Genomic DNA, 12,593 nt, shown 5'->3' on the forward strand with positions numbered 1-12,593 from the left:
ATGGGGAGTGCTTCACTGGGGATTAACATAGCAAAAGGAGAAGGCAGCTGCTGTCACTGCTTATAGCCACAGTCAGCCTTCACCGAGGGTGAGCTGGGCAGTGAGCAGTGGTCCTCTCACAGAAAACCTTTCCTGCTCTCGTTCTGGGTTTTATTCTTGCTCTTAACCACTAAATACACATATATTTTTTTTCTTGTGAAAACATAGCGGACAATAAGACTCTACGGTCTTTATGCATCAAGCAACCACCTTAGCAAAGATGCAGGAGTCACTGTATTTCCAGTCTAGCTTTGAGCCACTTCCCACTGGGACTCAATCCTGCCTCTTCTACTGCATAAAGCTCAGGGGAGACTTGATCATGGCCTTCAAATAGATAAAGGGGCCCTATAAGAAAGACGGGGAGAGATTCTTCACCAGGGAGTGTAGTGATAGGGCAAGGGTTTAAGGACAGCTTTAAACTAAAAGATGGTAGAGTTAGGTTAGATAATTAGATAATAGTTGTGAAGAAATATTTTACTCTGAGGGTGGTGAGGAACTCAAACAGGTTGCCCACAGAAGCTGTGGATGTCCCATCCTTGGAGGCCAGGGATAGTTGGACAAGGTCCTGGGCAATCTGATCTGGTGGGAGGTGTCCCTGCCCATGTCATGGAGTTGGAACTGGCTGATCTTTAAGGTTTCTTTCCAACCCAAGCCATTTTATCATTTTATGATTCTAACCCAGCTGCCCAAATGCTGGCATTTAACAAAATTCCTTCTGGGACCCGAACAACCTTTTGCAGGCAAGATTTCAGCAAAGTGAGTGCACCACCACAGAAAGTGCTGGCTCATTTCCTAAGTTCAGGTTAAAAAATATATAAATAAATAAATAAAAAATAAAATCCAACCCAGTTTAAACATCAATGAAACGCCATTAAAGCAGTGAAACAAAAATAACTCTGGCCTGAAGACTAAGGGATTTAAGTGAGACTAGAGAGGGCCTTTAATTACTTCCATTTTTACTCTTCAGCAGCCTCAACAAGATTAAAATAGTTCCTCCCTCCTCTTCCCAGTGTGTCAGTAGGACAGAGCCATGCAGAGCACTCACGCGCAGTGCCTCCTCAGACACAACAATACCTCCGTTGGCTTCCCTCCCCTCCCACAGCAGGCATTCAGCATGGATCTGTCCTACCACAGCCAAAACAAGAGGCACAACAGGTGGATTTCTTTTTTTGTCTCCATTCTGTCCCTCTTCTCCCTTCCTCTTTTTTTTTTTTTTTTTTTTTCAGAGGAGATGCAGATGGCAGAGTCACTCCCTTTGCGGTGTGTGAGTGGCTAGATGCAAAAATTCCCCACAGCTTGTGCAATTTTCTGAGCTGCCTTCTGCTCACCTCCACCTCCTCATTTTCCTCTTTATCTGCTTTCCGTATTCTCCGTGCTGCCACCGGTCCTGTGGAAATGAACACATCAAAGCCATAAGTAGTCATTTTTTTCACTGTTCCTGTGTCCTCTCTCCCCCCTCTTCCTTTAGCATTAATATTAATAGCTACTGTACCTTTCTTCACTGTTGCTTTCTTCTTGATCCTCAAGGGAGTAAGCCTTTTCTTGGACTTTCTGCTACAGCGAATGCTTGTTTGAAGGGATTCTAGGGCATGCTGGGAAGCACAACGCTGGTGATGCCTGTGATACAATATTGGGCCAAGCAGCAAAGATATAAAATGTTATTGTACTCATTGGAGGAGTCAAGCACGCTTTTATCCCTGCCACATATAGCTGGATATTTTTTTTCTTCTTGTTTTTCTAGAAAAAATAGCTTTTTAATCAGTCCAATATCTCCAAGGAAAGGGAAAAAAAAAAAAAAAAGAAAGAAAAAAGAACAACAAAACAAACAACAAAAACAAACCAAAATAAAGCAAACCCCAAACAACACAAAGCTCTTTCCTATTCCCTCCTTGATGCTTTTCCATAGGGCTGCTACCTGAGAAGCAAAGGAACAAGTGCTCTTTCACTCCCGTTGTCAAACCAAACGCGCTCACACGCATAAATACACACCGCAGCTACACACAGCACCCGCTCCCCCAGCACCACAGTTATTTAAAGCCTGGTGTTAACGAGCCTCCAGCCCTTCAAGGCTTGCAGCCCGCTGACGGTCCCTGGGGCAGCGAGCCGAGCGCCAAGCGCGTGCGTCAGCCCGGCATTTGTATTCTGCGGTGTGGCTGCAGGGCTAGAGCAGTAGGAAGAAATCCCCCAGGTTTGATTTCACTTACAGACGTGTAATGGAAGTACGGCAGCGCGGTGAGCGTGACGTTGCTGCGCCACGGGGGCTGCCTGCAGCCCACGGGGAAGGTTGGTACTTAGGATCACGGCGGTGCCTGAAAGGCAGAAGGTGAATTTCTTGATGCCATCGTCACAAGAAAGGGGGACTGTGGAGATAATCACTTTCACTGTAAGCCTCACAGCGAGTTATTCCAAGCATGGCTTGTGCCTGCATGGATGTAAAGATTATTTGCTCCCATCTTGACACTCGGGATCTGCTCCCTTTGCAAGCAAGGTTTTTCTTAATGTGCAGAAGCAGGTGAAGGTCTGGGGCAGGAGGGGTTGGGGTGCTCAGGTAGGGCTTTCCTTACCCTTTTATTGCAACACGTGCTGTAGCTGGGCACAGCACCAAGGAATAGCCCCCCACCCCTTGTGCTCCCCCAGAGCTGCTGCCTTGAATCCAGTTGCTGTTACAGCCAGCAGTGGAAAAGGGACTGAGAGAGGTCAGGAGTTGGACTGGTGACAGTTCTTAGGTTATGGCCCCATCCTGTTGTGTTTCCTCCACTTTTCAGCAAAGCCTGGTGAAGGCTGGTAGCTGCCCTTTGGTCTCAGTGTATCTGGGAAGATCTCCGCTCCCCTAACCAGAAGGCTGCAGGACAGAAATGTGCTGTGCTGGCCACATAGCTGTGACTTGGGTTGAAAACTGGTGAGGGGGGATAAAAACTATACACTGAGTTATGGACGTAAGGAAAACACCAAGGACTTGTGCAAAAGCCCCCTGCAAACAACAGGAGCTGCAGATTGCAAAAAGACACAGGTCAGGCTCCTGTCGTAACCTTTCCGGAGATTATAAATCCTCACACAAGAGGTGCCATGTATCCTGCAGTGCCAACCTCAACCTCTTCAGCTCAAACCAGCAGCACCAGAACCTGCTGATGGAAAAACAGGAGATTGTTGCGGGAGACAGGAGGAGAGAGTCTCAGTGTATTTTTATCATTAGTGCTAACAAACAAAAGGAGGAGGGGGAGGATCTATTTGCTTGTCATAAATAATCACCGGCTTGATGGTTTAAAGCATATGCAGCAGCTGCACAACCTAATCGAGATGCCTTGTGTTTGCAAACATGCAACCTAAACAAAGTTTCAGGCGGTGATCGTGGGATGCTTTTGAGATCTCTGCGGGATGCCTAATAGGAAAATTCAAATGAGATCACATGCTTTGCTGCTTGTCTGCAAGGTTCTCCCAAAGGTCTCTCTGCTCCCCCAGCTTATGAGCCTAATTAACCCTCAGCACCTAGTTTCCAGGCTTGGAATTTTAAGTAATTACGGGGATGTGTGGCTTCCTTACCAGCACGTCAAACTCTACATGTCACACTCCCAGTGCTGGTATTTGCCTTGCACTTTGTTCAGTGTTGCAGGGGGTGGTCAGTTACTCACACAGGCAAAAATTCACCTGGGAGGCATCAATTTACAGACAGTGTTTGCACCAAGGGGGAGCAAAATTCCGCTTGGGAGTCCTGAAGGTTTTTGTAGCACTCTAGACCAGGAGGCTTCAAGTCTGTGTTGTCCTCAGATGTTTTAAGCTACTTCACAGGCATTATCTATGCCCATTTCATACACACAACCCTACTCTAACCAGCTCCCCTGAGCTGCACGGATCGTGTGTGAGCTTTTCTGCATATTCAGCTGGCAAGGGACAGCCTGAGGAATCTACACTGCCCCCACAATTCTTTACACATTCCTCATTAGGCAGCCTGGATTGAAAGACAGGAAAAAAAAATAAAAAATAAAATAAAAATCTATAACCTGGAAAATAAGAATCTAGGGGAAGCAAGGAGAGCTCCAGAATCTGATGGGAGCTTTGGTGCAGGCTGCCACAGAGGTTGTCCTCTGCTGCACTTTTCTTCCCGCTGCAGCAGTGAATTCCTGTCCATGTGGTGACTTGGTGATATCTTCAGTCACTCCACTGTTCTAAGACCAGATCCCACCCTGGCTTTTTCATCCTGGCATTTTCATGGGCTGCAGAAGCCACAGAGCTGGGTGGGAAGGAACCACCATCCTGCCTCCTGCATGCATGCTATAACCACTAGGTCAGCAGGCAAAGTGGGGGCAGAAGTGTTTTAAGTCTCCCAAATACGTGACCTTAGCTTAAGACTGTTTCAGGCTCTGAGTCCCAGGGCAGATAAGACCAGATGAATGTCTCACACACTCCTTTCTTAATTTGTTTCTTGGCTGGCCTGGCAGACCCTTGGTGGACATCTTGCACATTAGATGTTGTAGATTCCATGGCTAAACACCTATTTTTCCCAACATTCTTTACACAGAGAATTGAGGAGCTATTCAGTAATGTACTGAATTTATATTAATTCTGCTGTACTGCCTTTAAAATAGTGCAATTCCCAGAGCCATGAGCCGACTTAGAGGAGCTGCAGTCTAAGCATCATGATTAAATACTGGCATAAAGCGCTGTCTGTCAAAACTTCTCCCTTCTCTTTGAAAAGTATTTAGGTTCCCTGTATAAGGTTAGGCATGGAATCATTGTTTATTTGGATGGGAATCCATAACTCCTAGAAATTCACTTAAATTGCTGCCAGAAAAAGGCACACAGAAGCCCTTCACTGTATTACAGCGCTGTGCGATGCAATTGCTGCAGTAGCCTTCATGATATCTATTTTGGTCTACCTCTACTTTGCATTTTGTTTATTGAGACAGCAGCAGATTTTTCTGTGTCCAGTGATGGATTGTTAAAAGAAAATAATCAAGTGTACTTGGTTTTCAAAATGATCTAGAATAATTTGAATTAAAAGAACATGTTTGAGAAAAAAAAAAAACAAACAAACAAAAAAAAAAAAAACTAGCAAATGGCATGCCAGTTTCTTTTTAAAAATTTGGGAGATCATGGAAAAAAATTTGATAACAAGCTAAGCAGATTCCTACAGATGAACACTGCAGCAATTTGCTATGTGTATATTAAGACAGTCTCTATGAACATTTGGTGCTATTAGATTTTGACATCCAATCATAGCCACAAGTAGCTGTATTCTAGATGGTTTTAAACATTTTCCAAGAAAATATTACTGTACATTATGTTTACAGCAGTTGATTAACCCTTTCTTTCAAGTACCTAATATGTGTCTTGTGTGTGTCCTACTGAATAAAGCATTTGCCTTAACTTAGGAGTCTGCATCCACAAATCTTACCTAGCAGGTGACTTTCCTTTTCTCTGATTCGGTTTCTACAGATATAAAACAGGGGTAATGATAATGACCTCCTTAGTAATGCCATTAGGGATTTACTAATAAGCTAATTATTATTGGGGAATAAAACTTTATGTGAGGAACCATTTATTAAGGCATCCCCATGGCTTATTCACTCCATAAGCAGTTTATGAATGGGGCCTTAGAGGGAAGGTCAATGAAAAGTGCTCCAGTGCCAAAACATAAAATATCAGAAGCTTGTGGCCACATCTCCAGCAAACAGGTGTGTATCAAAGGATAGATATGCACAAATGCTCAGTAGTTCTTTATTATTATGTCCCTCTTAGCCTTCCTCAGCAGGAGGAACTGGGGGGGTGTTTTGTCCCATTAGATGCAAAAATATGGGATTTCTCTTTGCTCAATACAATCACCAAGCGAGTGTGAAACACTATGCCTACAGCTGTTTCTGCAGCATCACACGCATCAGTTACAAGTGAAAGGACAAGCAGGAACTGTGCTTGGAGCATAAGGATATTGGGTGAAGATGGAGAGAGCTCCCTCATATAGCCTGGAGCACATATGAAAGTATGAGTTTGAAAGATGCTAGGTCATAGATTTCATCCATCTTTGTCATACAGCTAAAGACAAAGATCAAACTTCAAGACAGAATGAGTGGAAGTGGAGGGAGAGATCAAATCAACTAAAGGTGGTCCAACTGGTGTGGGAGGGAGGGAATAAACCTTTAGTCAATGGTAATGGTGAACACTATACAAAATTTCATCTCTTATTCCACCTTACAGAGCTTTTGCATGGACAGTGTCATGTTTTTGGCTAGGAGAGGGTTAATTTTCTTCATAGGTGTTTGTATGATTCTGTGCTTTGGATTTAGGATGAGAATAATGCTGATAACACACCAGTTTCAGATGTTGCAGAGCAGCATTCACCCAGAGCCAAGGACCTCCCAAATGCCCAAAGGGACATCGCACACCATGGGGATGCTCAGCAATGGCAGCTGGGGGAAAGAAGGAGGCAGGGGGGCACCGGGAGCAGTGGTGTTTGTCTTCCCAAGGCACCGCTACATGGTGAGCCCTGCTGGCCTGGGGGTGGCTGGCACCTGCCTGCCGGTGGGACGGGGCAAAGGAATTCCTTGCTTTGCTTTGCTTTGCTTTGCTTGTGTGTGTGGCTTTTGCTTTGCCTGGTGAACTGTCATTGTCCCATCCCATGACTTCTCACACTTTTTCATTTCCAATTCTCTCCACCATCCCACCTAGGGAGTGTGACTGTGCTGAGTCCAGCTGCCTGCCAAGGTTAAACCACTACAACAATCTGAAATGTTACTAATGTATTTCTTATTCTTTTCCATTGTGCCTAGGAACCTCTTTCTCTATCAGCTGTCTTGTCACACATTCCCATTTAAACCTCTGCAGGGCTCTTGGCTTGCCCAGCTGCAGAATTTGCTTGGCTTGCAAAACTCTGAGATCTTACTGAGTGCCAAATGTGGCTTTTGAGCTCCTACCATACCCTCAAATGAGGATTTTAGCCATTTTTAATCCTAAAAATAGGAATTCATCATTGCAAATCAAAACAAAGTTGTAGGCTGAAAAGCATTTGAGGTTGTTTACCTCTATAGTTCAGCCTTGTGAAACGTCCAGAAAGGACTCTAAAGAGTGTTTGGTCATGGGCTGTGATGACCAATGACACATGGATAGAGCAAAAAAAATAGAGAAGGGAGTACAACTAGAAAGAGAATCGTGAATGTGCCAGGGCTAATGACAACAGTAAATCGAATGCTTAGTCCCATGGCTAGGCAAGATGCCAAGGTACTGTAGGCCTGTTCTCAACCAAATATCTTGCTCAATTGTTGTCTACCATTGACGATTTCATACCCTAGATGACACTACTGGGAGCTTATTACATGTCTGTTCATGGCAGGTCTCCTTAGTATTATTCTAAGGACTTTCCCAAACGGTGAGTGCAGGCCAGATAAGGAAACGAGTTATTGGGCAACAAATCACTCTGAAGTTCCCTTTTTGTGCAAAAATAAAATCTTAAAAATAAAATAAAATCCTCTGTCTCTTCCCATGCATACAGTAATCTGTTCCTGACCATTTAATGGCAACCACGGTCAAGGGCTTCAGCTGACAAAAATGCTGCAGCACTGACATGGCTGCAGTAATGAGTAAAGCAGGCCCAGTGCCAACCAGTATGGGATGTCATCTCAAGTCATTCAGGCTAAAGATGGTTGTTACACAAGATACAAGCATTTATAGTCAGATAACTGATACAAGAACACAGGAAAGATGCTAGATCATAGGTTTCATCCACGTCTATCTTGCAGCCAAAGTTGAGGATCAAACTTCATGTCAGAACAAGTGGGACCAGACATAGAAATCAAAACAAGTCAACTTTCCTGTGTATTAAATCAAGAACAACACTTTCTTAGCTCATGTGGGATAAAAGTATATCAAGGGAAGAAGAAATCTGAGCCCCGTGAGCATCAGTCTGCACCTGAGGAGGTACGTCTCCCACAGTCTTGATCCTGGGCTTTCTCTTCATAGCCAAAAACATAATCTCAAAATCTGTGCACTTAATCGTCATAAGGTGAAACCCACACCACTGACCTGCAGGAATGATGAAGGTCTAGCACCAGTGGAAAGTGGCTCTGGCGTAACAACGATTAATTTCAAAGTTCACACGTATCTAATAGAAACAGACACTCAGCCTTGCTGTAGATCAGCTTTTCAAAGCTCAGTGCTCTGAGAAGTGGTGAAGAGGGTCTAGCTTTCCACAGAAAGCATATGCTTCAATTTGTTCAAAGCCAAGCAGATTGCTTAGTGGTGATGGCACTTTGAAGAGGAGGTGGTTGGGCAGCATGCGGCCAGGTTAGGTTTGCAGACACTCACTGGATAACATTTTCCTAGTGAAGAAGACAAAAGCTCTGCTTCCCCTTTCATTTACACCAGTGTAAATAACGTGGACTGTGCAAGTCAGTGAAGAGCATCCAGCTTAGATGAGGGAAAAAGCTAGTCCAGAGAGAGAAAATTTGTCATCCTGAAACTCTGCTCTGCAGGTGTTTCTGCTATTACAGATGCCTTGTACCGAGCCCCCAGTGGCATGTAATTTAAATCCAATTGGGCCTAAGTAAGAAGTGTTGTAAGAAGCACAACTGTCTCCTTCCTCAGCTCACCAATACCATGAGGCTTCGCTGCATTATGTCAGGAGTCCCTGCAGCACTTGTGGTAAATGACTGGGGAGGAACGCCTCATGCAAACTCACAAGACAAATTATATTAAAAAGTAAAAGTGAAAAAGCAAAGAGCTCAACTGGGACTTGAAAAATAATAGCTGCAGCGTGTGCTTTTCACTGACAGATTATGTTCTTATGCCTGAATGACTCTTGGAAATGCTAAGGGTCTGATCTGGCAAATCTCTCATATGCAGCGTCTCTGGGAGTTAGGGCCACTCTTCCCCCGACATCCTAACTGTGCTGTTCTCACTTGCTCTTTCCCACTGCATTTCTGCTTCTCTTTAACCATGGCAGGGTGACAGATGTACCAACAACATATGTGGGTGAAACCCACCTGCCATTTTCTACCTAAAATTTGTGCTTACATGATACTTAAAAAAAGAAAAAAAAAAAAAAAAAAAGTGCAAATACTCCAGAGCTGTAAACCTGACTCAGGCTCCCATCCTTTTGTGGATGTGGTCTACCTTGACTTCAGTAAGGCTTTTGACACCGTTTCCTACAACATTCTCCTCAAGAAACTGGCTACTTGTGGCTTGGACTGGCATACACTTTGTTGGGTTAGAAACTGGCTGGATAGCCAGGCCCAAAGAGTTGTGGTGAATGGAGTCAAATCCAGCTGGAGACTGGTCACTAGTGGAGTCCCTCAGGGCTCGGTATTGGGGCCAGTCCTCTTTAATGTCTTCATCAATGATCTGGACAAGGGCATTGAGTGCACCCTCAGTAAGTTCGCAGATGACACCAAGTTAGGTGCGTGTCGATCTGCTCGAGGGTAGGAAGGCTCTGCAGGAGGATCTGGATAGGCTGCACCGATGGGCTGAGGTCAACTGCATGAAGTTCAACAAGGCCAAGTGCTGGGTCCTGCACCTGGGGCACAATAACACCAAGCAGAGCTACAGGCTGGGAGATGAGTGGTTGGAGAGCTGCCTGGCAGAGAAGGACCTGGGAGTGATGGTGGACAGTCAGCTGAATATGAGCCAGCAGTGTGCTCAGGTGGCCAAGAAGGCCAACGGCATCCTGGCTTGTATCAGAAACAGTGTGGCCAGCAGGACTAGGGAAGTGATTGACCCCCTGTACTCGGCTCTGGTGAGGCCGCACTTCAAGTACTGTGTTCAGTTTCGGGCCCATCGCTACAAGAAGGACATGGAGGTGCTCAAGAGAGTCCGGAGAAGGGCGACGAAGCTGGTGAGGGGTCTGGAGAACAAGTCCTACGAGGAGCGGCTGAGGGAGCTGGGCTTGTTCAGCCTGGAGAAAAGGAGGTTCAGGAGTGACCTTATCGCTCTCCACAGATACGTTAAAGGAAGCTGTAGTGAGGTGGGGGTTGGCCTGTTCTCCCACGTGCCTGGTAACAGGATGAGGGGGAATGGGCTTAAGTTGCGCCAGGGGAGTTTTAGGTTAGATGTTAGGAAGAGCTTCTTTACCGAAAGGGTTGTTAGACATTGGAACAGGCTGCCCAGGGAAGTGGTTGAGTCACCATCCCTGGAGGTCTTTAAAAGACGTTTAGATGTAGAGCTTAGGGATATGGTTTAGTGGGGACTGTTAGTGTTAGGTCAGAGGTTGGACTTGATGATCTAGAGGTCTCTTCCAAACTAGAAATTCTGTGATTCTGTGATCCAGGGACTATTTCTTTTGAGATAACTGCATTTCTGCATGTTATAGTCTGGGAGCAGAAATTCAATGGTTTCTCCTTAAAGGTTTCCTGTCCTGGTGATATTCCCTTTGGATAGCCATGGCCTTAGTCATGCATTTCTTTGGCCATGCCTAGTTTTCTTATGCTGTATTATACTGTGCTAACCGTAGTAAAGCTGGGGCCTCAGGTCTCTGCTGAAAAACACATCATTAATAATACTAAACTCGCAAATGAGTTGCACGGGAAGCTGTGACACTTACAGCTCCCACAGCAGTGGGTGATTACGTTAGCAAGCTTTCAAGAACTGGCATCATCTCTCTGGCAGGGCCCAGCCACAGGGGATACAAAGCACAACTCATTTGCTAATGCAACCCCAGGGTATGTACTGGATCCCAATCTTCCCAAGGATACCGTTCTTCTGTAAACATAACCAACCTGGTAATCAAGTGTTGATCCGTCTTATCAACAGACCTTCAAAAGAAATGTCTAAAACCATCAGCAAAGCCTCCATCATGTCTTATTCCTCCTGCTTTATTTGCTGCTTTCCACTGAGGTATTCAGCTATGGTGAGCAGGGAGGGAGAAATCTAAATACACACAGAGCCCTGCCCCATGCCGGACAGGTAAGGTTGGCAGCGTGCTTGTGCTAGCATCTTCCGTACTGACCTGCCACTGTGATGAAACCTTGCACCTCTGGTCCCTTTGGTCTTTGTAACTATCTGTAAACTAATTTCACTGGAGGTGTTGAGGGGGTTATGATGTGGTACTAGTGAAAGGTCTGAATACCAACTTCTTTGGCTCTTCCAAACTGAACAGCTATCACAGCTGTGTGCAGGTATTTGGAAACTATTCCCATTCTCCTTGTCCTCCAGTGACAGTTATCCTCAGCCCTCAGTGTTTTTGGCTGGTGTTTGGGGAGAATGAGTCTATTCCAGACCCCCAACGTGCCTTACCCCAGCTCCAGCCTTTCGGATGCATGTGCTTGCACTCAGCTCCATGCCAGAATTACCATCACCATTAGCACCAGACAAACACCGAGGTCTTCCCTATTCATCTTTGTGTGCTTACAAAATATCTCCCTGCACTTAAAACTAGATTTCCCAATTACTTCTTCTATTTCATGACCAGATCTTAATACTTCTGTCTGTGCTGAGAACACATCCTGCGCTAGTTTCAGAAGCACAGACACTGTGCTAGTTTCAGGGGGACTCCTCTGTGCTAACAAACGTACCAGCATCTAGATGAAGGTGTTTAGTCCTCAGAAATGGCCTGCAGCAAGGTCCCCATTCTTTGTCCTTCCCATGACCCCTTCTCCGTGATGGAGTGAAGCTTGCTGGCCTCTCCCCACGGGATCCTGCTGCAGCTCCTCCAGTCAAGAACACTTCTGCAAGAGAAGATGGTCATGAAAGTCAGCTTTTATACCCTCTGTCACTTCCCACATGCACCTGAGAATTCTACCTTGTACAAAATCCAGGTTCTTAATGAAACTTTAAGTTAAAACTATCAAGGATTTATTATTATTATTATTTCTTGTTTTAAGCTGGTGACTAAGCGTTCATCAGAAAATGAAATGATACTGGGAGAAAGTGAGTGTAGGATCTACCCTTATTTTAAAATTCAATTAGCAGCACAACCATGACGAACAGCCCTGTGGTTATGTAGATTTAGTAAAGTCATTAAGATCTCAGATTACATGTGGTGCTATTTCCCCTTACTCTCCCTTTTGCTGCCCCCAGCAATCCTGCCTGTTTTCAGCCTATCACAATACAAACGGAAACAAAATCACCAGGGGTTAAACAGCCCAAATTGGATTACAGTCACACTGTTCAGAAAATAGAGTATTGCTGGTAATTGCATTCCATTGAATAAATATCTCAACATTAGTTTACATCACATTAGTATTCTGACAATGATTATTTTCATTGTAATTTGCCTGTCCAAGAATAAGCATAACACAGAGCTCAGAATCCAAACAATTGATGTGTTCTGAGTTTCGGTATTTGTTTTAAAGATTAAACTGCATCCCGGATGGGCATTAATAACATCTTAGATCAAAAAAATCCCAGACCTTCTTCTTTCAATATTACCGAAGAGTTATGAGCCAAATAACTCAAGGCCTAAACTTGTTCCTGCTGAAGTCAGGAGGAGTTCTGCCAATTTTTCTTGCTTCAGGACCCTCAAAATTCTTTTTATTTATGTCACAGTAGCCTCCTAAATTTGCTAGATCCAAAATATTTATGGACTGTCTGTGATGCCTCTTTTGGTATCAAATAACTCCAGTCTGAAATAGGGT

The 12,593-nt window shown here is 44.7% G+C and overlaps 1 long non-coding RNA gene across 3 annotated transcripts; it reads right to left on the bottom strand.

Annotated features, from left to right (window-relative positions):
- Window positions 1–842: 842 nt before the first annotated feature.
- LOC113842921 (uncharacterized) lies at window positions 843–11,673 on the bottom strand. Of its 3 annotated transcripts, XR_003495837.3 has the most exons (4): window positions 11,532–11,673; window positions 2,244–2,348; window positions 1,532–1,656; window positions 843–1,426 (listed from the first exon to the last, which is right to left on the bottom strand). It is a non-coding gene; the product is annotated as an uncharacterized lncRNA (long non-coding RNA). The 3 variants fall into 3 exon arrangements; XR_005263909.2 differs by lacking the exons at window positions 2,244–2,348; window positions 11,532–11,673 and adding an exon at window positions 2,029–2,172; XR_003495838.3 differs by lacking the exons at window positions 2,244–2,348; window positions 11,532–11,673 and adding an exon at window positions 1,955–2,172.
- Between the last annotated feature and the right edge of the window lie 920 nt (window positions 11,674–12,593).

Source organism: Anas platyrhynchos, chromosome 2, assembly GCF_047663525.1.
Source record: "Anas platyrhynchos isolate ZD024472 breed Pekin duck chromosome 2, IASCAAS_PekinDuck_T2T, whole genome shotgun sequence".
Classification (NCBI taxonomy): Eukaryota; Metazoa; Chordata; class Aves; order Anseriformes; family Anatidae; genus Anas; species Anas platyrhynchos.